The following is a 22,069-nucleotide window of genomic DNA, read 5'->3' as shown; positions in this document are numbered from 1 at the left end:
CTGTACTGAGCATGTGGCTCCTGAGTGGGGTTTGTTGTTTAGGAAACCTGCTCCGGCTTTTCCATTCTTTCCTTGCAAACAGGAAAACTTCTCCTGGGGCTGTGTGCAGGCAGAGCCCTGAGGAGAGCAGGTGGCACATGGTGCGCTGGGCTGGGACAGCCAGCTGCAGAGCTCAAGGGAAGAAGCCCAAAGTGTCACAATGGCTCCTTGCCTTCCCATGCAACACCTGGGTCACAATGGTCTCCTTGATTCCATGAGGCCCCACTGTGTCACAATGGCTCCTTGGTTCCATCAGGTTCCGCAGTGTCACCATGGTCTCCTTTGATCCGCACTGTCATCATGGACAATTGGTTCCATGAGGCCCCGCATGTCACAATGGTCCCTTGCTTCCATAGGTTTGATGTTGTAACAATGGACTCCTTGCTTCTATGAGCTAGCCTGCTTTTTGCAGAGGTGTCTTTGGTTCCAACAAGGCCCCGCTGTGTCTCAGTGCACCCTGGCTTCCATGTGGATGTGGAGTATCACAAAGGCTCCTTGGTTCCACCAGGTCCTGCTGTGTCACAATGGGTCCTGTGGTCCCTGAGGCCCTCCAAAGTCATTGTGGAGGCTTGCTTCCATGAGGTTCCATTATGTGCCAGTGGTCATCTTGGTTCCAGGAGTTTCCTTAGTGTCACAATGCTCTCCATGCTTCCATTAGGCCCTGCTTTGCCACAATGGTCCCCTTGTTTCCATGAGGCCCCGCTGTGTCACAATGGACCTATGGTTCCATGATGTTGCGTGGTGTCACCGTGCTCTTCTTGAATCCGCCGTGTAACCATGGACCATTGGTTCCATGCGGCGTGTCACAATGGGCTCCTTGATTCCATGATTCCCCACGGTGTCACAATGGAGCCTTGTTTCTAGGAGGTTCTGTACTGTCACAATTGCCTCCTTGATGCCATCAGCCCCTGCAGTGTCACAATGGCTCCTTGGTTCCATGAGGAACACAATAGCTTGGCATAAGCATTGAGCAACAGCTGCTGAACACACCTGGCAACATCTGCTTGCATCAAAAGAGTGCTTCAAGCTGACAATGGCACCAGCAGCTTCCATCTGCAACAGAGACCCAGGAAAGGACAGGCTGTGCCGGTTTGGACAAATGTGGAGGAAAATATCCTCTGATAGAAGGCAGGTTACACCCAGCCCTCCCCCACCAGGTTTTTGGAAAAAAGAACTTTCCTGGGAAGAAAGTGAAAGAGATAAAAACTATTTTTTTAACAAACACACAGGAAAAGGATAACAATGCTAAATATTAAAAGCTCTCGCTGTGCAGAGAAAGCTGGGATAATTTGAGAGTCCTTCTGTGTTTCGGTGGGGTCTCCTGAAACATCCATAGACAGCGAGGCCCGTGCAAAGAAACAGGGAGCGATTCTTGAGAGAAGTTTCAGAGCTCTTTCTTCTCCAGCCACATGGGCGGGGCACTGCCAAAGAACTGAGCAATCACAGCACAACCAGGGCCCTCCTGGCACAGGGCAACACAAAATAAGCAGTGCTGAACAGGATTAGGGCACATGTGAGCAGGGAGCAGGGAGACCCCCGTGCCCAGGCCATGCCTCTACTCCAGGGTCCCCTCTCCCATGACCGCATGGCAGGAGGGAGGAACCCCAACACTTCCGTAGGTGTAGTCTCTCTCCTCCTCCTTGCAGCTGGCTCATGGGCCCACATTCAGGGCCCCCACCTCGGGAGAAAATTCTCCCAATGTGCTCTGATGTTGAAAGAGTCAAGAAGAGAAGAAGGGAAAAAAAACCCCCGAAGTCCCAGGAAAACAAAGTTCAACTCTCCATCTCCCCCCAGAGAAAAGGAGCTGAAAACTGGCTAAAAAGAAACAAAGTTGCTTCCTCTGCTCTTGCTGCAAGCAGGATGCAGAGGAGTGTGTATGTGTGTCCTTGAACAAACGCTCTGAGAAGTTTGTCCGGTTTTTTTTCCTCTCCCCCCTCTCAGGCTCAGTTGAAAGGCACAGAAACGCACAAAGTTCACTTCTGGGCATAGAGCAGCAATAGGGGATACACACAATAAAGTCACCCCAAGACACAGGGACAGAGAATTCAGTGGAAAGACTCCGAGAATTCTGCTCCCAGAGATCATTCATTCCTGCTCACACTGACCCTTGTAGAAAGGGGACATCGTTCCAGGCAGCCTGTACTGAGCATGTGGCTCCTGAGTGGGGTTTGTTGTTTAGGAAACCTGCTCCGGCTTTTCCATTCTTTCCTTCCAAACAGGAAAACTTCTCCTGGGGCTGTGTGCAGGCAGAGCCCTGAGGAGAGCAGGTGGCACATGGTGCGCTGGGCTGGGACAGCCAGCTGCAGAGCTCAAGGGAAGAAGCCCAAAGTGTCACAATGGCTCCTTGCCTTCACATGCAACACCTGGGTCACAATGGTCTCCTTGATTCCATGAGGCCCCACTGTGTCACAATGGCTCCTTGGTTCCATCAGGTTCCGCAGTGTCACCATGGTCTCCTTTGATCCGCACTGTCATCATGGACAATTGGTTCCATGAGGCCCCGCAGTGTCACAATGGTCCCTTGCTTCCATAGCTTTTACGTTGTAACAATGGACTCCTTGCTTCTATGAGCTAGCCTGCTTTTTGCAGAGGTGTCTTTGGTTCCAACAAGGCCCCGCTGTGTCTCAGTGCACCCTGGCTTCCATGTGGATCTGGAGTATCACAAAGGCTCCTTGGTTCCACCAGGTCCTGCTGTGTCACAATGGGTCCTGTGGTCCCTGAGGCCCTCCAAAGTCATTGTGGAGGCTTGCTTCCATGAGGTTCCATTATGTGCCAGTGGTCATCTTGGTTCCAGGAGTTTCCTTAGTGTCACAATGCTCTCCATGCTTCCATTAGGCCCTGCTTTGCCACAATGGTCCCCTTGTTTCCATGAGGCCCCGCTGTGTCACAATGGACCTATGGTTCCATGATGTTGCGTGGTGTCACCGTGCTCTTCTTGAATCCGCCGTGTAACCATGGACCATTGGTTCCATGCAGCCGTGTCACAATGGGCTCCTTGATTCCATGATTCCCCACGGTGTCACAATGGAGCCTTGTTTCTAGGAGGTTCTGTACTGTCACAATTGCCTCCTTGATGCCATCAGCCCCTGCAGTGTCACAATGGCTCCTTGGTTCCATGAGGAACACAATAGCTTGGCATAAGCATTGAGCAACAGCTGCTGAACACACCTGGCAACATCTGCTTGCATCAAAAGAGGGCTTCAAGCTGACAATGGCACCAGCAGCTTCCATCTGCAACAGAGACCCAGGAAAGGACAGGCTGTGCCGGTTTGGACAAATGTGGAGGAAAATATCCTCTGATAGAAGGCAGGTTACACCCAGCCCTCCCCCACCAGGTTTTTGGAAAAAAGAACTTTCCTGGGAAGAAAGTGAAAGAGATAAAAACTATTTTTTTAACAAACACACAGGAAAAGGATAGCAATGCTAAATATTAAAAGCTCTCGCTGTGCAGAGAAAGCTGGGATAATTTGAGAGTCCTTCCGTGTTTCGGTGGGGTCTCCTGAAACATCCATAGACAGCGAGGCCCGTGCAAAGAAACAGGGAGCGATTCTTGAGAGAAGTTTCAGAGCTCTTTCTTCTCCAGCCACATGGGCGGGGCACTGCCAAAGAACTGAGCAATCACAGCACAACCAGGGCCCTCCTGGCACAGGGCAACACAAAATAAGCAGTGCTGAACAGGATTAGGGCACATGTGAGCAGGGAGCAGGGAGACCCCCGTGCCCAGGCCATGCCTCTACCCCAGGGTCCCCTCTCCCATGACCGCATGGCAGGGGGGAGGAACCCCAACACTTCCGTAGGTGTAGTCTCTCTCCTCCTCCTTGCAGCTGGCTCATGGGCCCACATTCAGGGCCCCCACCTCGGGAGAAAATTCTCCCAATGTGCTCTGATGTTGAAAGAGTCAAGAAGAGAAGAAGGGAAAAAAAACCCCCGAAGTCCCAGGAAAACAAAGTTCAACTCTCCATCTCCTCCCAGAGAAAAGGAGCTGAAAACTGGCTAAAAAGAAACAAAGTTGCTTCCTCTGCTCTTGCTGCAAGCAGGATGCAGAGGAGTGTGTATGTGTGTCCTTGAACAAACGCTCTGTGAAGTTTGTCCGGTTTTTTTTTCCTCTCCCCCCTCTCAGGCTCAGTTGAAAGGCACAGAAACGCACAAAGTTCACTTCTGGGCATAGAGCAGCAATAGGGGATACACACAATAAAGTCACCCCAAGACACAGGGACAGAGAATTCAGTGGAAAGACTCCAAGAATTCTGCTCCCAGAGATCATTCATTCCTGCTCACCCTGACCCTTGTAGAAAGGGGACATCGTTCCAGGCAGCCTGTACTGAGCATGTGGCTCCTGAGTGGGGTTTGTTGTTTAGGAAACCTGCTCCGGCTTTTCCATTCTTTCCTTGCAAACAGGAAAACTTCTCCTGGGGCTGTGTGCAGGCAGAGCCCTGAGGAGAGCAGGTGGCACATGGTGCGCTGGGCTGGGACAGCCAGCTGCAGAGCTCAAGGGAAGAAGCCCAAAGTGTCACAATGGCTCCTTGCCTTCCCATGCAACACCTGGGTCACAATGGTCTCCTTGATTCCATGAGGCCCCACTGTGTCACAATGGCTCCTTGGTTCCATCAGGTTCCGCAGTGTCACCATGGTCTCCTTTGATCCGCACTGTCATCATGGACAATTGGTTCCATGAGGCCCCGCAGTGTCACAATGGTCCCTTGCTTCCATAGGTTTGATGTTGTAACAATGGACTCCTTGCTTCTATGAGCTAGCCTGCTTTTTGCAGAGGTGTCTTTGGTTCCAACAAGGCCCCGCTGTGTCTCAGTGCACCCTGGCTTCCATGTGGATGTGGAGTATCACAAAGGCTCCTTGGTTCCACCAGGTCCTGCTGTGTCACAATGGGTCCTGTGGTCCCTGAGGCCCTCCAAAGTCATTGTGGAGGCTTGCTTCCATGAGGTTCCATTATGTGCCAGTGGTCATCTTGGTTCCAGGAGTTTCCTTAGTGTCACAATGCTCTCCATGCTTCCATTAGGCCCTGCTTTGCCACAATGGTCCCCTTGTTTCCATGAGGCCCCGCTGTGTCACAATGGACCTATGGTTCCATGATGTTGCGTGGTGTCACCGTGCTCTTCTTGAATCCGCCGTGTAACCATGGACCATTGGTTCCATGCGGCGTGTCACAATGGGCTCCTTGATTCCATGATTCCCCACGGTGTCACAATGGAGCCTTGTTTCTAGGAGGTTCTGTACTGTCACAATTGCCTCCTTGATGCCATCAGCCCCTGCAGTGTCACAATGGCTCCTTGGTTCCATGAGGAACACAATAGCTTGGCATAAGCATTGAGCAACAGCTGCTGAACACACCTGGAAACATCTGCTTGCATCAAAAGAGGGCTTCAAGCTGACAATGGCACCAGCAGCTTCCATCTGCAACAGAGACCCAGGAAAGGACAGGCTGTGCCGGTTTGGACAAATTTGGAGGAAAATATCCTCTGATAGAAGGCAGGTTACACCCAGCCCTCCCCCACCAGGTTTTTGGAAAAAAGAACTTTCCTGGGAAGAAAGTGAAAGAGATAAAAACTATTTTTTTAACAAACACACAGGAAAAGGATAGCAATGCTAAATATTAAAAGCTCTCGCTGTGCAGAGAAAGCTGGGATAATTTGAGAGTCCTTCCGTGTTTCGGTGGGGTCTCCTGAAACATCCATAGACAGCGAGGCCCGTGCAAAGAAACAGGGAGTGATTCTTGAGAGAAGTTTCAGAGCTCTTTCTTCTCCAGCCACATGGGCGGGGCACTGCCAAAGAACTGAGCAATCACAGCACAACCAGGGCCCTCCTCGCACAAGGCAACACAAAATAAGCAGTGCTGAACAGGATTAGGGCACATGTGAGCAGGGAGCAGGGAGACCCCCGTGCCCAGGCCATGCCTCTACCCCAGGGTCCCCTCTCCCATGACCTCATGGCAGGGGGGAGGAACCCCAACACTTCCGTAGGTGTAGTCTCTCTCCTCCTCCTTGCAGCTGGCTCATGGGCCCACATTCAGGGCCCCCACCTCGGGAGAAAATTCTCCCAATGTGCTCTGATGTTGAAAGAGTCAAGAAGAGAAGAAGGGAAAAAAAACCCCCGAAGTCCCAGGAAAACAAAGTTCAACTCTCCATCTCCTCCCAGAGAAAAGGAGCTGAAAACTGGCTAAAAAGAAACAAAGTTGCTTCCTCTGCTCTTGCTGCAAGCAGGATGCAGAGGAGTGTGTATGTGTGTCCTTGAACAAACGCTCTGAGAAGTTTGTCCGGTTTTTTTTCCTCTCCCCCCTCTCAGGCTCAGTTGAAAGGCACAGAAACGCACAAAGTTCACTTCTGGGCATAGAGCAGCAATAGGGGATACACACAATAAAGTCACCCCAAGACACAGGGACAGAGAATTCAGTGGAAAGACTCCAAGAATTCTGCTCCCAGAGATCATTCATTCCTGCTCACACTGACCCTTGTAGAAAGGGGACATCGTTCCAGGCAGCCTGTACTGAGCATGTGGCTCCTGAGTGGGGTTTGTTGTTTAGGAAACCTGCTCCGGCTTTTCCATTCTTTCCTTGCAAACAGGAAAACTTCTCCTGGGGCTGTGTGCAGGCAGAGCCCTGAGGAGAGCAGGTGGCACATGGTGCGCTGGGCTGGGACAGCCAGCTGCAGAGCTCAAGGGAAGAAGCCCAAAGTGTCACAATGGCTCCTTGCCTTCCCATGCAACACCTGGGTCACAATGGTCTCCTTGATTCCATGAGGCCCCACTGTGTCACAATGGCTCCTTGGTTCCATCAGGTTCCGCAGTGTCACCATGGTCTCCTTTGATCCGCATTGTCATCATGGACAATTGGTTCCATGAGGCCCCGCAGTGTCACAATGGTCCCTTGCTTCCATAGCTTTTACGTTGTAACAATGGACTCCTTGCTTCTATGAGCTAGCCTGCTTTTTGCAGAGGTGTCTTTGGTTCCAACAAGGCCCCGCTGTGTCTCAGTGCACCCTGGCTTCCATGTGGATGTGGAGTATCACAAAGGCTCCTTGGTTCCACCAGGTCCTGCTGTGTCACAATGGGTCCTGTGGTCCCTGAGGCCCTCCAAAGTCATTGTGGAGGCTTGCTTCCATGAGGTTCCATTATGTGCCAGTGGTCATCTTGGTTCCAGGAGTTTCCTTAGTGTCACAATGCTCTCCATGCTTCCATTAGGCCCTGCTTTGCCACAATGGTCCCCTTGTTTCCATGAGGCCCCGCTGTGTCACAATGGACCTATGGTTCCATGATGTTGCGTGGTGTCACCGTGCTCTTCTTGAATCCGCAGTGTAACCATGGACCATTGGTTCCATGCGGCCTGGCTGTGTCACAATGGGCTCCTTGATTCCATGATTCCCCACGGTGTCACAATGGAGCCTTGTTTCTAGGAGGTTCTGTACTGTCACAATTGCCTCCTTGATGCCATCAGCCCCTGCAGTGTCACAATGGCTCCTTGGTTCCATGAGGAACACAATAGCTTGGCATAAGCATTGAGCAACAGCTGCTGAACACACCTGGCAACATCTGCTTGCATCAAAAGAGGGCTTCAAGCTGACAATGGCACCAGCAGCTTCCATCTGCAACAGAGACCCAGGAAAGGACAGGCTGTGCCGGTTTGGACAAATGTGGAGGAAAATATCCTCTGATAGAAGGCAGGTTACACCCAGCCCTCCCCCACCAGGTTTTTGGAAAAAAGAACTTTCCTGGGAAGAAAGTGAAAGAGATAAAAACTATTTTTTTAACAAACACACAGGAAAAGGATAGCAATGCTAAATATTAAAAGCTCTCGCTGTGCAGAGAAACCTGGGATAATTTGAGAGTCCTTCTGTGTTTCGGTGGGGTCTCCTGAAACATCCATAGACAGCGAGGCCCGTGCAAAGAAACAGGGAGCGATTCTTGAGAGAAGTTTCAGAGCTCTTTCTTCTCCAGCCACATGGGCGGGGCACTGCCAAAGAACTGAGCAATCACAGCACAACCAGGGCCCTCCTGGCACAGGGCAACACAAAATAAGCAGTGCTGAACAGGATTAGGGCACATGTGAGCAGGGAGCAGGGAGACCCCCGTGCCCAGGCCATGCCTCTACCCCAGGGTCCCCTCTCCCATGACCGCATGGCAGGAGGGAGGAACCCCAACACTTCCATAGGTGTAGTCTCTCTCCTCCTCCTTGCAGCTGGCTCATGGGCCCACATTCAGGGCCCCCACCTCGGGAGAAAATTCTCCCAATGTGCTCTGATGTTGAAAGAGTCAAGAAGAGAAGAAGGGAAAAAAAACCCCCGAAGTCCCAGGAAAACAAAGTTCAACTCTCCATCTCCCCCCAGAGAAAAGGAGCTGAAAACTGGCTAAAAAGAAACAAAGTTGCTTCCTCTGCTCTTGCTGCAAGCAGGATGCAGAGGAGTGTGTATGTGTGTCCTTGAACAAACGCTCTGAGAAGTTTGTCCGGTTTTTTTTCCTCTCCCCCCTCTCAGGCTCAGTTGAAAGGCACAGAAACGCACAAAGTTCACTTCTGGGCATAGAGCAGCAATAGGGGATACACACAATAAAGTCACCCCAAGACACAGGGACAGAGAATTCAGTGGAAAGACTCCAAGAATTCTGCTCCCAGAGATCATTCATTCCTGCTCACACTGACCCTTGTAGAAAGGGGACATCGTTCCAGGCAGCCTGTACTGAGCATGTGGCTCCTGAGTGGGGTTTGTTGTTTAGGAAACCTGCTCCGGCTTTTCCATTCTTTCCTTCCAAACAGGAAAACTTCTCCTGGGGCTGTGTGCAGGCAGAGCCCTGAGGAGAGCAGGTGGCACATGGTGCGCTGGGCTGGGACAGCCAGCTGCAGAGCTCAAGGGAAGAAGCCCAAAGTGTCACAATGGCTCCTTGCCTTCACATGCAACACCTGGGTCACAATGGTCTCCTTGATTCCATGAGGCCCCACTGTGTCACAATGGCTCCTTGGTTCCATCAGGTTCCGCAGTGTCACCATGGTCTCCTTTGATCCGCATTGTCATCATGGACAATTGGTTCCATGAGGCCCCGCAGTGTCACAATGGTCCCTTGGTTCCATAGCTTTTACGTTGTAACAATGGACTCCTTGCTTCTATGAGCTAGCCTGCTTTTTGCAGAGGTGTCTTTGGTTCCAACAAGGCCCCGCTGTGTCTCAGTGCACCCTGGCTTCCATGTGGATCTGGAGAATCACAAAGGCTCCTTGGTTCCACCAGGTCCTGCTGTGTCACAATGGGTCCTGTGGTCCCTGAGGCCCTCCAAAGTCACCATGGAGGCTTGGTTCCATGAGGTTCCATTATGTGCCAGTGGTCATCTTGGTTCCAGGAGTTTCCTTAGTGTCACAATGCTCTCCATGCTTCCATTAGGCCCTGCTTTGCCACAATGGTCCCCTTGTTTCCATGAGGCCCCGCTGTGTCACAATGGACCTATGGTTCCATGATGTTGCGTGGTGTCACCGTGCTCTTCTTGAATCCGCCGTGTAACCATGGACCATTGGTTCCATGCAGCCGTGTCACAATGGGCTCCTTGATTCCATGATTCCCCACGGTGTCACAATGGAGCCTTGTTTCTAGGAGGTTCTGTACTGTCACAATTGCCTCCTTGATGCCATCAGCCCCTGCAGTGTCACAATGGCTCCTTGGTTCCATGAGGAACACAATAGCTTGGCATAAGCATTGAGCAACAGCTGCTGAACACACCTGGCAACATCTGCTTGCATCAAAAGAGGGCTTCAAGCTGACAATGGCACCAGCAGCTTCCATCTGCAACAGAGACCCAGGAAAGGACAGGCTGTGCCGGTTTGGACAAATTTGGAGGAAAATATCCTCTGATAGAAGGCAGGTTACACCCAGCCCTCCCCCACCAGGTTTTTGGAAAAAAGAACTTTCCTGGGAAGAAAGTGAAAGAGATAAAAACTATTTTTTTAACAAACACACAGGAAAAGGATAGCAATGCTAAATATTAAAAGCTCTCGCTGTGCAGAGAAACCTGGGATAATTTGAGAGTCCTTCTGTGTTTCGGTGGGGTCTCCTGAAACATCCATAGACAGCAAGGCCCGTGCAAAGAAACAGGGAGCGATTCTTGAGAGAAGTTTCAGAGCTCTTTCTTCTCCAGCCACATGGGCGGGGCACTGCCAAAGAACTGAGCAATCACAGCACAACCAGGGCCCTCCTCGCACAAGGCAACACAAAATAACCAGTGCTGAACAGGGTTAGGGCACATGTGAGCAGGGAGCAGGGAGACCCCCGTGCCCAGGCCATGCCTCTACCCCAGGGTCCCCTCTCCCATGACCTCATGGCAGGGGGGAGGAACCCCAACACTTCCGGAGGTGTAGTCTCTCTCCTCCTCCTTGCAGCTGGCTCATGGGCCCACATTCAGGGCCCCCACCTCGGGAGAAAATTCTCCCAATGTGCTCTGATGTTGAAAGAGTCAAGAAGAGAAGAAGGGAAAAAAAACCCCCGAAGTCCCAGGAAAACAAAGTTCAACTCTCCATCTCCTCCCAGAGAAAAGGAGCTGAAAACTGGCTAAAAAGAAACAAAGTTGCTTCCTCTGCTCTTGCTGCAAGCAGGATGCAGAGGAGTGTGTATGTGTGTCCTTGAACAAACGCTCTGAGAAGTTTGTCCGGTTTTTTTTTCCTCTCCCCCCTCTCAGGCTCAGTTGAAAGGCACAGAAACGCACAAAGTTCACTTCTGGGCATAGAGCAGCAATAGGGGATACACACAATAAAGTCACCCCAAGACACAGGGACAGAGAATTCAGTGGAAAGACTCCGAGAATTCTGCTCCCAGAGATCATTCATTCCTGCTCACACTGACCCTTGTAGAAAGGGGACATCGTTCCAGGCAGCCTGTACTGAGCATGTGGCTCCTGAGTGGGGTTTGTTGTTTAGGAAACCTGCTCCGGCTTTTCCATTCTTTCCTTGCAAACAGGAAAACTTCTCCTGGGGCTGTGTGCAGGCAGAGCCCTGAGGAGAGCAGGTGGCACATGGTGCGCTGGGCTGGGACAGCCAGCTGCAGAGCTCAAGGGAAGAAGCCCAAAGTGTCACAATGGCTCCTTGCCTTCACATGCAACACCTGGGTCACAATGGTCTCCTTGATTCCATGAGGCCCCACTGTGTCACAATGGCTCCTTGGTTCCATCAGGTTCCGCAGTGTCACCATGGTCTCCTTTGATCCGCACTGTCATCATGGACAATTGGTTCCATGAGGCCCCGCAGTGTCACAATGGTCCCTTGCTTCCATAGGTTTGATGTTGTAACAATGGACTCCTTGCTTCTATGAGCTAGCCTGCTTTTTGCAGAGGTGTCTTTGGTTCCAACAAGGCCCCGCTGTGTCTCAGTGCACCCTGGCTTCCATGTGGATGTGGAGTATCACAAAGGCTCCTTGGTTCCACCAGGTCCTGCTGTGTCACAATGGGTCCTGTGGTCCCTGAGGCCCTCCAAAGTCATTGTGGAGGCTTGCTTCCATGAGGTTCCATTATGTGCCAGTGGTCATCTTGGTTCCAGGAGTTTCCTTAGTGTCACAATGCTCTCCATGCTTCCATTAGGCCCTGCTTTGCCACAATGGTCCCCTTGTTTCCATGAGGCCCCGCTGTGTCACAATGGACCTATGGTTCCATGATGTTGCGTGGTGTCACCGTGCTCTTCTTGAATCCGCCGTGTAACCATGGACCATTGGTTCCATGCAGCCGTGTCACAATGGGCTCCTTGATTCCATGATTCCCCACGGTGTCACAATGGAGCCTTGTTTCTAGGAGGTTCTGTACTGTCACAATTGCCTCCTTGATGCCATCAGCCCCTGCAGTGTCACAATGGCTCCTTGGTTCCATGAGGAACACAATAGCTTGGCATAAGCATTGAGCAACAGCTGCTGAACACACCTGGCAACATCTGCTTGCATCAAAAGAGGGCTTCAAGCTGACAATGGCACCAGCAGCTTCCATCTGCAACAGAGACCCAGGAAAGGACAGGCTGTGCCGGTTTGGACAAATGTGGAGGAAAATATCCTCTGATAGAAGGCAGGTTACACCCAGCCCTCCCCCACCAGGTTTTTGGAAAAAAGAACTTTCCTGGGAAGAAAGTGAAAGAGATAAAAACTATTTTTTTAACAAACACACAGGAAAAGGATAGCAATGCTAAATATTAAAAGCTCTCGCTGTGCAGAGAAACCTGGGATAATTTGAGAGTCCTTCCGTGTTTCGGTGGGGTCTCCTGAAACATCCATAGACAGCGAGGCCCGTGCAAAGAAACAGGGAGCGATTCTTGAGAGAAGTTTCAGAGCTCTTTCTTCTCCAGCCACACGGGCGGGGCACTGCCAAAGAACTGAGCAATCACAGCACAACCAGGGCCCTCCTCGCACAAGGCAACACAAAATAACCAGTGCTGAACAGGGTTAGGGCACATGTGAGCAGGGAGCAGGGAGACCCCCGTGCCCAGGCCATGCCTCTACCCCAGGGTCCCCTCTCCCATGACCTCATGGCAGGGGGGAGGAACCCCAACACTTCCGTAGGTGTAGTCTCTCTCCTCCTCCTTGCAGCTGGCTCATGGGCCCACATTCAGGGCCCCCACCTCGGGAGAAAATTCTCCCAATGTGCTCTGATGTTGAAAGAGTCAAGAAGAGAAGAAGGGAAAAAAAACCCCCGAAGTCCCAGGAAAACAAAGTTCAACTCTCCATCTCCTCCCAGAGAAAAGGAGCTGAAAACTGGCTAAAAAGAAACAAAGTTGCTTCCTCTGCTCTTGCTGCAAGCAGGATGCAGAGGAGTGTGTATGTGTGTCCTTGAACAAACGCTCTGAGAAGTTTGTCCGGTTTTTTTTCCTCTCCCCCCTCTCAGGCTCAGTTGAAAGGCACAGAAACGCACAAAGTTCACTTCTGGGCATAGAGCAGCAATAGGGGATACACACAATAAAGTCACCCCAAGACACAGGGACAGAGAATTCAGTGGAAAGACTCCGAGAATTCTGCTCCCAGAGATCATTCATTCCTGCTCACACTGACCCTTGTAGAAAGGGGACATCATTCCAGGCAGCCTGTACTGAGCATGTGGCTCCTGAGTGGGGTTTGTTGTTTAGGAAACCTGCTCCGGCTTTTCCATTCTTTCCTTGCAAACAGGAAAACTTCTCCTGGGGCTGTGTGCAGGCAGAGCCCTGAGGAGAGCAGGTGGCACATGGTGCGCTGGGCTGGGACAGCCAGCTGCAGAGCTCAAGGGAAGAAGCCCAAAGTGTCACAATGGCTCCTTGCCTTCACATGCAACACCTGGGTCACAATGGTCTCCTTGATTCCATGAGGCCCCACTGTGTCACAATGGCTCCTTGGTTCCATCAGGTTCCGCAGTGTCACCATGGTCTCCTTTGATCCGCATTGTCATCATGGACAATTGGTTCCATGAGGCCCCGCAGTGTCACAATGGTCCCTTGCTTCCATAGCTTTTACGTTGTAACAATGGACTCCTTGCTTCTATGAGCTAGCCTGCTTTTTGCAGAGGTGTCTTTGGTTCCAACAAGGCCCCGCTGTGTCTCAGTGCACCCTGGCTTCCATGTGGATGTGGAGTATCACAAAGGCTCCTTGGTTCCACCAGGTCCTGCTGTGTCACAATGGGTCCTGTGGTCCCTGAGGCCCTCCAAAGTCATTGTGGAGGCTTGCTTCCATGAGGTTCCATTATGTGCCAGTGGTCATCTTGGTTCCAGGAGTTTCCTTAGTGTCACAATGCTCTCCATGCTTCCATTAGGCCCTGCTTTGCCACAATGGTCCCCTTGTTTCCATGAGGCCCCGCTGTGTCACAATGGACCTATGGTTCCATGATGTTGCGTGGTGTCACCGTGCTCTTCTTGAATCCGCAGTGTAACCATGGACCATTGGTTCCATGCGGCCTGGCTGTGTCACAATGGGCTCCTTGATTCCATGATTCCCCACGGTGTCACAATGGAGCCTTGTTTCTAGGAGGTTCTGTACTGTCACAATTGCCTCCTTGATGCCATCAGCCCCTGCAGTGTCACAATGGCTCCTTGGTTCCATGAGGAACACAATAGCTTGGCATAAGCATTGAGCAACAGCTGCTGAACACACCTGGCAACATCTGCTTGCATCAAAAGAGGGCTTCAAGCTGACAATGGCACCAGCAGCTTCCATCTGCAACAGAGACCCAGGAAAGGACAGGCTGTGCCGGTTTGGACAAATGTGGAGGAAAATATCCTCTGATAGAAGGCAGGTTACACCCAGCCCTCCCCCACCAGGTTTTTGGAAAAAAGAACTTTCCTGGGAAGAAAGTGAAAGAGATAAAAACTATTTTTTTAACAAACACACAGGAAAAGGATAACAATGCTAAATATTAAAAGCTCTCGCTGTGCAGAGAAAGCTGGGATAATTTGAGAGTCCTTCTGTGTTTCGGTGGGGTCTCCTGAAACATCCATAGACAGCGAGGCCCGTGCAAAGAAACAGGGAGCGATTCTTGAGAGAAGTTTCAGAGCTCTTTCTTCTCCAGCCACATGGGCGGGGCACTGCCAAAGAACTGAGCAATCACAGCACAACCAGGGCCCTCCTCGCACAGGGCAACACAAAATAAGCAGTGCTGAACAGGATTAGGGCACATGTGAGCAGGGAGCAGGGAGACCCCCGTGCCCAGGCCATGCCTCTACCCCAGGGTCCCCTCTCCCATGACCGCATGGCAGGAGGGAGGAACCCCAACACTTCCGTAGGTGTAGTCTCTCTCCTCCTCCTTGCAGCTGGCTCATGGGCCCACATTCAGGGCCCCCACCTCGGGAGAAAATTCTCCCAATGTGCTCTGATGTTGAAAGAGTCAAGAAGAGAAGAAGGGAAAAAAAACCCCCGAAGTCCCAGGAAAACAAAGTTCAACTCTCCATCTCCCCCCAGAGAAAAGGAGCTGAAAACTGGCTAAAAAGAAACCAAGTTGCTTCCTCTGCTCTTGCTGCAAGCAGGATGCAGAGGAGTGTGTATGTGTGTCCTTGAAAAAACGCTCTGAGAAGTTTGTCCGGTTTTTTTCCTCTCCCCCCTCTCAGGCTCAGTTGAAAGGCACAGAAACGCACAAAGTTCACTTCTGGGCATAGAGCAGCAATAGGGGATACACACAATAAAGTCACCCCAAGACACAGGGACAGAGAATTCAGTGGAAAGACTCCGAGAATTCTGCTCCCAGAGATCATTCATTCCTGCTCACCCTGACCCTTGTAGAAAGGGGACATCGTTCCAGGCAGCCTGTACTGAGCATGTGGCTCCTGAGTGGGGTTTGTTGTTTAGGAAACCTGCTCCGGCTTTTCCATTCTTTCCTTGCAAACAGGAAAACTTCTCCTGGGGCTGTGTGCAGGCAGAGCCCTGAGGAGAGCAGGTGGCACATGGTGCGCTGGGCTGGGACAGCCAGCTGCAGAGCTCAAGGGAAGAAGCCCAAAGTGTCACAATGGCTCCTTGCCTTCCCATGCAACACCTGGGTCACAATGGTCTCCTTGATTCCATGAGGCCCCACTGTGTCACAATGGCTCCTTGGTTCCATCAGGTTCCGCAGTGTCACCATGGTCTCCTTTGATCCGCATTGTCATCATGGACAATTGGTTCCATGAGGCCCCGCAGTGTCACAATGGTCCCTTGCTTCCATAGGTTTGATGTTGTAACAATGGACTCCTTGCTTCTATGAGCTAGCCTGCTTTTTGCAGAGGTGTCTTTGGTTCCAACAAGGCCCCGCTGTGTCTCAGTGCACCCTGGCTTCCATGTGGATGTGGAGTATCACAAAGGCTCCTTGGTTCCACCAGGTCCTGCTGTGTCACAATGGGTCCTGTGGTCCCTGAGGCCCTCCAAAGTCATTGTGGAGGCTTGCTTCCATGAGGTTCCATTATGTGCCAGTGGTCATCTTGGTTCCAGGAGTTTCCTTAGTGTCACAATGCTCTCCATGCTTCCATTAGGCCCTGCTTTGCCACAATGGTCCCCTTGTTTCCATGAGGCCCCGCTGTGTCACAATGGACCTATGGTTCCATGATGTTGCGTGGTGTCACCGTGCTCTTCTTGAATCCGCAGTGTAACCATGGACCATTGGTTCCATGCGGCGTGTCACAATGGGCTCCTTGATTCCATGATTCCCCACGGTGTCACAATGGAGCCTTGTTTCTAGGAGGTTCTGTACTGTCACAATTGCCTCCTTGATGCCATCAGCCCCTGCAGTGTCACAATGGCTCCTTGGTTCCATGAGGAACACAATAGCTTGGCATAAGCATTGAGCAACAGCTGCTGAACACACCTGGCAACATCTGCTTGCATCAAAAGAGGGCTTCAAGCTGACAATGGCACCAGCAGCTTCCATCTGCAACAGAGACCCAGGAAAGGACAGGCTGTGCCGGTTTGGACAAATTTGGAGGAAAATATCCTCTGATAGAAGGCAGGTTACACCCAGCCCTCCCCCACCAGGTTTTTGGAAAAAAGAACTTTCCTGGGAAGAAAGTGAAAGAGATAAAAACTATTTTTTTAACAAACACACAGGAAAAGGATAGCAATGCTAAATATTAAAAGCTCTCGCTGTGCAGAGAAACCTGGGATAATTTGAGAGTCCTTCCGTGTTTCGGTGGGGTCTCCTGAAACATCCATAGACAGCGAGGCCCGTGCAAAGAAACAGGGAGCGATTCTTGAGAGAAGTTTCAGAGCTCTTTCTTCTCCAGCCACACGGGCGGGGCACTGCCAAAGAACTGAGCAATCACAGCACAACCAGGGCCCTCCTCGCACAAGGCAACACAAAATAAGCAGTGCTGAACAGGGTTAGGGCACATGTGAGCAGGGAGCAGGGAGACCCCCGTGCCCAGGCCATGCCTCTACCCCAGGGTCCCCTCTCCCATGACCTCATGGCAGGGGGGAGGAACCCCAACACTTCCGTAGGTGTAGTCTCTCTCCTCCTCCTTGCAGCTGGCTCATGGGCCCACATTCAGGGCCCCCACCTCGGGAGAAAATTCTCCCAATGTGCTCTGATGTTGAAAGAGTCAAGAAGAGAAGAAGGGAAAAAAAACCCCCGAAGTCCCAGGAAAACAAAGTTCAACTCTCCATCTCCTCCCAGAGAAAAGGAGCTGAAAACTGGCTAAAAAGAAACAAAGTTGCTTCCTCTGCTCTTGCTGCAAGCAGGATGCAGAGGAGTGTGTATGTGTGTCCTTGAACAAACGCTCTGAGAAGTTTGTCCGGTTTTTTTTCCTCTCCCCCCTCTCAGGCTCAGTTGAAAGGCACAGAAACGCACAAAGTTCACTTCTGGGCATAGAGCAGCAATAGGGGATACACACAATAAAGTCACCCCAAGACACAGGGACAGAGAATTCAGTGGAAAGACTCCGAGAATTCTGCTCCCAGAGATCATTCATTCCTGCTCACACTGACCCTTGTAGAAAGGGGACATCGTTCCAGGCAGCCTGTACTGAGCATGTGGCTCCTGAGTAGGGTTTGTTGTTTAGGAAACCTGCTCCGGCTTTTCCATTCTTTCCTTGCAAACAGGAAAACTTCTCCTGGGGCTGTGTGCAGGCAGAGCCCTGAGGAGAGCAGGTGGCACATGGTGCGCTGGGCTGGGACAGCCAGCTGCAGAGCTCAAGGGAAGAAGCCCAAAGTGTCACAATGGCTCCTTGCCTTCACATGCAACACCTGGGTCACAATGGTCTCCTTGATTCCATGAGGCCCCACAGTGTCACAATGGCTCCTTGGTTCCATCAGGTTCCGCAGTGTCACCGTGGTCTCCTTTGATCCGCATTGTCATCATGGACAATTGGTTCCATGAGGCCCCGCAGTGTCACAATGGTCCCTTGGTTCCATAGGTTTGATGTTGTAACAATGGACTCCTTGCTTCTATGAGCTAGCCTGCTTTTTGCAGAGGTGTCTTTGGTTCCAACAAGGCCCCGCTGTGTCTCAGTGCACCCTGGCTTCCATGTGGATGTGGAGTATCACAAAGGCTCCTTGGTTCCACCAGGTCCTGCTGTGTCACAATGGGTCCTGTGGTCCCTGAGGCCCTCCAAAGTCATTGTGGAGGCTTGCTTCCATGAGGTTCCATTATGTGCCAGTGGTCATCTTGGTTCCAGGAGTTTCCTTAGTGTCACAATGCTCTCCATGCTTCCATTAGGCCCTGCTTTGCCACAATGGTCCCCTTGTTTCCATGAGGCCCCGCTGTGTCACAATGGACCTATGGTTCCATGATGTTGCGTGGTGTCACCGTGCTCTTCTTGAATCCGCCGTGTAACCATGGACCATTGGTTCCATGCAGCCGTGTCACAATGGGCTCCTTGATTCCATGATTCCCCACGGTGTCACAATGGAGCCTTGTTTCTAGGAGGTTCTGTACTGTCACAATTGCCTCCTTGATGCCATCAGCCCCTGCAGTGTCACAATGGCTCCTTGGTTCCATGAGGAACACAATAGCTTGGCATAAGCATTGAGCAACAGCTGCTGAACACACCTGGCAACATCTGCTTGCATCAAAAGAGGGCTTCAAGCTGACAATGGCACCAGCAGCTTCCATCTGCAACAGAGACCCAGGAAAGGACAGGCTGTGCCGGTTTGGACAAATGTGGAGGAAAATATCCTCTGATAGAAGGCAGGTTACACCCAGCCCTCCCCCACCAGGTTTTTGGAAAAAAGAACTTTCCTGGGAAGAAAGTGAAAGAGATAAAAACTATTTTTTTAACAAACACACAGGAAAAGGATAGCAATGCTAAATATTAAAAGCTCTCGCTGTGCAGAGAAAGCTGGGATAATTTGAGAGTCCTTCCGTGTTTCGGTGGGGTCTCCTGAAACATCCATAGACAGCGAGGCCCGTGCAAAGAAACAGGGAGCGATTCTTGAGAGAAGTTTCAGAGCTCTTTCTTCTCCAGCCACACGGGCGGGGCACTGCCAAAGAACTGAGCAATCACAGCACAACCAGGGCCCTCCTCGCACAAGGCAACACAAAATAACCAGTGCTGAACAGGGTTAGGGCACATGTGAGCAGGGAGCAGGGAGACCCCCGTGCCCAGGCCATGCCTCTACCCCAGGGTCCCCTCTCCCATGACCTCATGGCAGGGGGGAGGAACCCCAACACTTCCGGAGGTGTAGTCTCTCTCCTCCTCCTTGCAGCTGGCTCATGGGCCCACATTCAGGGCCCCCACCTCGGGAGAAAATTCTCCCAATGTGCTCTGATGTTGAAAGAGTCAAGAAGAGAAGAAGGGAAAAAAAACCCCCGAAGTCCCAGGAAAACAAAGTTCAACTCTCCATCTCCTCCCAGAGAAAAGGAGCTGAAAACTGGCTAAAAAGAAACAAAGTTGCTTCCTCTGCTCTTGCTGCAAGCAGGATGCAGAGGAGTGTGTATGTGTGTCCTTGAACAAACGCTCTGAGAAGTTTGTCCGGTTTTTTTTCCTCTCCCCCCTCTCAGGCTCAGTTGAAAGGCACAGAAACGCACAAAGTTCACTTCTGGGCATAGAGCAGCAATAGGGGATACACACAATAAAGTCACCCCAAGACACAGGGACAGAGAATTCAGTGGAAAGACTCCGAGAATTCTGCTCCCAGAGATCATTCATTCCTGCTCACACTGACCCTTGTAGAAAGGGGACATCGTTCCAGGCAGCCTGTACTGAGCATGTGGCTCCTGAGTGGGGTTTGTTGTTTAGGAAACCTGCTCCGGCTTTTCCATTCTTTCCTTGCAAACAGGAAAACTTCTCCTGGGGCTGTGTGCAGGCAGAGCCCTGAGGAGAGCAGGTGGCACATGGTGCGCTGGGCTGGGACAGCCAGCTGCAGAGCTCAAGGGAAGAAGCCCAAAGTGTCACAATGGCTCCTTGCCTTCCCATGCAACACCTGGGTCACAATGGTCTCCTTGATTCCATGAGGCCCCACTGTGTCACAATGGCTCCTTGGTTCCATCAGGTTCCGCAGTGTCACCATGGTCTCCTTTGATCCGCACTGTCATCATGGACAATTGGTTCCATGAGGCCCCGCAGTGTCACAATGGTCCCTTGCTTCCATAGCTTTTACGTTGTAACAATGGACTCCTTGCTTCTATGAGCTAGCCTGCTTTTTGCAGAGGTGTCTTTGGTTCCAACAAGGCCCCGCTGTGTCTCAGTGCACCCTGGCTTCCATGTGGATGTGGAGTATCACAAAGGCTCCTTGGTTCCACCAGGTCCTGCTGTGTCACAATGGGTCCTGTGGTCCCTGAGGCCCTCCAAAGTCATTGTGGAGGCTTGCTTCCATGAGGTTCCATTATGTGCCAGTGGTCATCTTGGTTCCAGGAGTTTCCTTAGTGTCACAATGCTCTCCATGCTTCCATTAGGCCCTGCTTTGCCACAATGGTCCCCTTGTTTCCATGAGGCCCCGCTGTGTCACAATGGACCTATGGTTCCATGATGTTGCGTGGTGTCACCGTGCTCTTCTTGAATCCGCCGTGTAACCATGGACCATTGGTTCCATGCAGCCGTGTCACAATGGGCTCCTTGATTCCATGATTCCCCACGGTGTCACAATGGAGCCTTGTTTCTAGGAGGTTCTGTACTGTCACAATTGCCTCCTTGATGCCATCAGCCCCTGCAGTGTCACAATGGCTCCTTGGTTCCATGAGGAACACAATAGCTTGGCATAAGCATTGAGCAACAGCTGCTGAACACACCTGGCAACATCTGCTTGCATCAAAAGAGGGCTTCAAGCTGACAATGGCACCAGCAGCTTCCATCTGCAACAGAGACCCAGGAAAGGACAGGCTGTGCCGGTTTGGACAAATGTGGAGGAAAATATCCTCTGATAGAAGGCAGGTTACACCCAGCCCTCCCCCACCAGGTTTTTGGAAAAAAGAACTTTCCTGGGAAGAAAGTGAAAGAGATAAAAACTATTTTTTTAACAAACACACAGGAAAAGGATAGCAATGCTAAATATTAAAAGCTCTCGCTGTGCAGAGAAAGCTGGGATAATTTGAGAGTCCTTCCGTGTTTCGGTGGGGTCTCCTGAAACATCCATAGACAGCGAGGCCCGTGCAAAGAAACAGGGAGCGATTCTTGAGAGAAGTTTCAGAGCTCTTTCTTCTCCAGCCACACGGGCGGGGCACTGCCAAAGAACTGAGCAATCACAGCACAACCAGGGCCCTCCTCGCACAAGGCAACACAAAATAACCAGTGCTGAACAGGGTTAGGGCACATGTGAGCAGGGAGCAGGGAGACCCCCGTGCCCAGGCCATGCCTCTACCCCAGGGTCCCCTCTCCCATGACCTCATGGCAGGGGGGAGGAACCCCAACACTTCCGGAGGTGTAGTCTCTCTCCTCCTCCTTGCAGCTGGCTCATGGGCCCACATTCAGGGCCCCCACCTCGGGAGAAAATTCTCCCAATGTGCTCTGATGTTGAAAGAGTCAAGAAGAGAAGAAGGGAAAAAAAACCCCCGAAGTCCCAGGAAAACAAAGTTCAACTCTCCATCTCCTCCCAGAGAAAAGGAGCTGAAAACTGGCTAAAAAGAAACAAAGTTGCTTCCTCTGCTCTTGCTGCAAGCAGGATGCAGAGGAGTGTGTATGTGTGTCCTTGAACAAACGCTCTGAGAAGTTTGTCCGGTTTTTTTTCCTCTCCCCCCTCTCAGGCTCAGTTGAAAGGCACAGAAACGCACAAAGTTCACTTCTGGGCATAGAGCAGCAATAGGGGATACACACAATAAAGTCACCCCAAGACACAGGGACAGAGAATTCAGTGGAAAGACTCCGAGAATTCTGCTCCCAGAGATCATTCATTCCTGCTCACACTGACCCTTGTAGAAAGGGGACATCGTTCCAGGCAGCCTGTACTGAGCATGTGGCTCCTGAGTGGGGTTTGTTGTTTAGGAAACCTGCTCCGGCTTTTCCATTCTTTCCTTGCAAACAGGAAAACTTCTCCTGGGGCTGTGTGCAGGCAGAGCCCTGAGGAGAGCAGGTGGCACATGGTGCGCTGGGCTGGGACAGCCAGCTGCAGAGCTCAAGGGAAGAAGCCCAAAGTGTCACAATGGCTCCTTGCCTTCCCATGCAACACCTGGGTCACAATGGTCTCCTTGATTCCATGAGGCCCCACTGTGTCACAATGGCTCC

This window comes from Aphelocoma coerulescens, unplaced genomic scaffold (assembly GCF_041296385.1).
Source record: "Aphelocoma coerulescens isolate FSJ_1873_10779 unplaced genomic scaffold, UR_Acoe_1.0 HiC_scaffold_39, whole genome shotgun sequence".
NCBI classification, from domain to species: domain Eukaryota; kingdom Metazoa; phylum Chordata; class Aves; order Passeriformes; family Corvidae; genus Aphelocoma; species Aphelocoma coerulescens.
This window is presented reverse-complemented; position numbering follows the sequence as displayed.